Source organism: Canis lupus, chromosome X, assembly GCF_011100685.1.
Source record: "Canis lupus familiaris isolate Mischka breed German Shepherd chromosome X, alternate assembly UU_Cfam_GSD_1.0, whole genome shotgun sequence".
NCBI classification, from domain to species: Eukaryota; Metazoa; Chordata; class Mammalia; order Carnivora; family Canidae; genus Canis; species Canis lupus.
The window spans coordinates 74,816,179-74,820,177 of record NC_049260.1 but is presented as its reverse complement, the minus strand read 5'-3'; the positions used below and the strand labels follow the sequence as shown (position 1 = coordinate 74,820,177).

At 39.7% G+C, this 3,999-nt stretch overlaps 1 pseudogene; it reads left to right on the top strand.

Annotated features, from left to right (window-relative positions):
* Positions 1-2,860: 2,860 nt before the first annotated feature.
* LOC119868313 lies at positions 2,861-3,453 on the top strand (annotated as a pseudogene).
* Positions 3,454-3,999: the final 546 nt, after the last annotated feature.

The window sequence follows — 3,999 nt, the reverse complement described above, 5'->3', positions numbered from 1 at the left end:
CAAGTCTTACTGGAGTGAGTTGATGAGCATAGGGATGGACTAACCAGTTGTCCTCTGACATTCTCTCCAATTCTGCCCCTCCAAACTCTTAGATCTGATCGTTTGCAACTCAAGGTAACTGACCAGAAGAGTTGCCTCATAAGGTGGCAAGATATAGGAATAACAGTAGTTCTATGGTATCTGGGACTCTTCGTGAGGACTAGACTAGGGCCTGGCTTTTGGCCCTTTTTCAATATACATTTATTAGATGAAGTAGCTAATACCCCCAGGAAATAGGAATAAGTATACCTAGACTTCTGAGAAGGATGAATGACTACCATAGAAAAGAACAACAAATTGAAAATATATACCATTCAAAAAAAATAAAACATATACCGTTCAATGCAGAATAATTGGAACAGATGAGCTAATAATTTAAAATATATAAGGTAAATTTAAAGATTTTAGGTAATAAATTAGTGATATGAAATAAAATAATTTTAAATGATCAAATGAAAAATATTAGCCATTAAAATGTATATTTATCTATATAGTTACCATTTTTTTATAGTTACCATTTTTGACACTCTTCATTCCTTTGTGCAGATCTCAGTTTCCACTTAATAACATTTTACTTCAGCCTGAAAATAGGCCCTTATCACTTCTTTTTAAAAATATATTTTTATTTTAGAATAGATTTGGATTTATGAAAAGTTGCAAAGATAGAATGGAGAGTTTAAACATATCCTGTATTCTGTTTCCCCTGCTGTTAACGTCTTACATTAGTATGGTACATTTGTCACAACTAATGAACCAATATTGATACATTATTGTTAACTAAAGTCCATACTTCTTTTGATTTCCTTTGTTTTTAATCTAATGTCTTTTTTCATTCCTGGAAACGCATTGAAGACACCAATTAGTTATCATATCTCTTTAGGCCCCCTTTGGCTGTGATGGTTTCTCAGACTTTGTTTTTGATGACTTTGACAGTTTTGAGGAAGACTGGTCAGGTATTTTGTGGATTGTCCTTCATTTGGATTTGTATGATGTTTTTCTCATGATTAGACTGGGTTATGTGTTTTTGAGAGGAAGTCGCAAAGTGCCCTTCTCATCACATCATATCATGGGTACATGCTATCAGCATGATTTATCACCGATGATATTATTAAATTGATCATCTGTCTGAGGCAGTGTTTGTCAGGTTTCTCCGCTATAAAGTTACTCTTTCTCCTCTTTTTCTATTTTGTTCTCTTTGGAAGGGAGTTATTTTGTGCAGCCCACATTTGAGGAGTGGGGAATTATGCTCCACCTCCTTGATGGTAGACTATCATCTACATAAATTATTTGGAATTCTTTTATATGGGAAGTTTATTATGGGTATATTATCCTCTATTTGTTTACTAAATCATTTATTTATACCAATATGAACTTATGGATATTTATTTTATACTTTGAGTTATAATCAAATACTACTTTATTTCTTTTTCACATCACTCCAACTTTGGCCACTGGGAGCTCTTTCAATTGATTGCTGTATCTCTTTGACATGACCCCATCATGCTTTTTAACACTTCCTTACTTTTTGGTATTACAAGATGCTCCAGGCTCATCCCGTCTATTTTCATCTTCAGCCTTAGAGTTTGCCATTTCTCCAAGGAGCCCTGGTTCCTTTTGTTGCAGAATGATATTAGAAAACAAGATTTGTGCACTGGGTGTAGTGCTTCTTTTTTGCAGGTTTGTGGTGACAAATTCTCTCAGCTTCTGTTTGCTTGACAAAGTATTTACTTGGTCTTTATTTTTGAAGTATCCCCCCCTTGGATATAGAATTGTTTCCCAGCTTATATTATTTCTGACATGAAGTCAGTACTTATTCATTTTTATTCCTGTATATATAAGGTATTCTTTTTGTTCCTTTGGCTGCATTTGGAACAGAAAGCTCAAGTGTTATTGTGTACAAGTAGCATTGTTTGACTTATTGTATAGACCATAAAGTTGAAACCCATTAAAGTCATTCCATGGGGGACACCTGGGTGGCTCACAGGCTGAGTGTCTGCTTTGGCTCAGGTCATGATCCTGGGGTCCTGGGATCAAGTTCCACATTGGGCTCCCTGCAGGAGCCTATTTCTCCCTCTGCCTATGTTTCTGCCTTTCTCTCTGTGTCTCTTATGAATAAATAAATAAAATCCTTAAAAAAGGCATGCCATGGTTTGCTCACAGAGCCAAACATAGACCCCTACATCTCTAACTCCTACATTTCTGCTATTTCTTCAGGATAGTGAAGGAGCATGAAATCTCAGGTGAGTTGGGTGGATCGTGAACTGATTTGTCAAATGGACCTTGCTTGGAAAGGCCTTTTGGGAAGGATTGGGCATTCTCAAATGAATTAATACTACAGTCTCAACACCTCCTAATTAAGAGGGGAATGGAATCATGAATGCAGCAGTGTGTCAACCCTATAGCTAGTCTCCTCTTTGGTAGGGTGATGAGTTTCAGAGAGCCTCCCGCACAATGTAGAATGTGGTCTCCTGCTTTGTAACTATGTTTATGTACATTGAAAGATGTATTCAGTGAGAATTTGGAAACCCCTGTCTCCACTAGACACACATACACATACTCCCTCTCGAGCTGAACCTTCATGCTATGAAAGCACAACCCTTGCATAAACCATTGAAAATTAAAATAGAAATACAGACAGATGGGGCCTGATCTGTATGTTAGGAAATTTCAGAGTCCTATGTATCAAAATTGTAAACACAACAAATACAAAATCTGATCTAATAGTGAAGTCCAAAATGGGAGTTCCAGAATGCCCTTCCAAAGATTAGGAGCCAACTTCCCCCTAGAAGAAGGGCCCCCTAGAAGAACCCTACTAAGAATAATGACCCCACAGAACTCCACCCAATCTTATTCGGTGAATAAATCCTCCAGAGCATCCCAGAAGATGACAAGAAAGATGGTGGCAATTGTGAGATGGTGGGTACAGGACCCAAGGGGCATGTCAGTTTCTTGGCTGGATGTAGCACTGTCAACTACCACGGAGATGTACTTTATGATGAGTACATCCTTCCACCCTGCTACATAGTTGACTACTGGACCAGATGGAGTAGTATCTGGAAGCATCACATGTTGAATGCTACACCCTTCAAGATCGCTCAGAGCCAGATTTTGAAGATACAGGAAAGACAGAGGGGGCATGCCATCCACAACTTCAAAGCTCTTCAGTACTTTCACTCTAAGTCCCTCACTCACGACACCTCCCATACCCCTTTCTTCCCCAACCAGAAGTCCAACTGCCTGAAGAATGCCACCATGTCTCTGAAGTGTCTCAACAAGAAGCTTCTGAACCAGGGCATCTAGATTGGGCAAAGTGGACATTCCTCTGTGGAACATGCTCAGGCCACTATGGAGCTGTACAAGTTGGTTGAAGTCGAGTGGGAACAGCACCTGGCCCACGATCCCCCAAAAGACTAGCAGCAGTGGGGACACTGGTAATGTGGGGAGGCAGAGGGAGCACTGCACCCAGAAGAAACAGGGCTGTGGACCAGTTGGACAGCTCTACTAGCTCCACCTCTTTGCAAGCTTGAGGTGTGAGGGAGAGAGAGGCTCCACCCTAGACTTAATATCTATTAAAATTTCACCTCACTATTGTGTTCTGTGTCTGGTTAAGTTTCTTGTGGAAGGAGACAAGCCTCTATGTCAAACTCAGCCCTATACTGTTTGCCTCTTAAATGGTGCTAAACACATATCCCAGGATGCTTTGCTCTAGTTCAGCCTTTTGCTTTCAAGGGTCAGGGCATACAGGAAAATGTACTCTCTCGGACTGCCTTCTCACTGATGTGACCCCATGTCTCATTTTATGCCTTTTGTTCTGAAGTAATTAGCAGCACCCTTTCACTCCCAAAAGTACCCTGGTTGGTTGATCACACTCTGTATCACAGACTCTGCTTTTGGCTTGGAGTCTCAACCTAGTCTGTTTTGGGATGTTACTTATTCTTCTCACTTTGACTTACAGAGAAA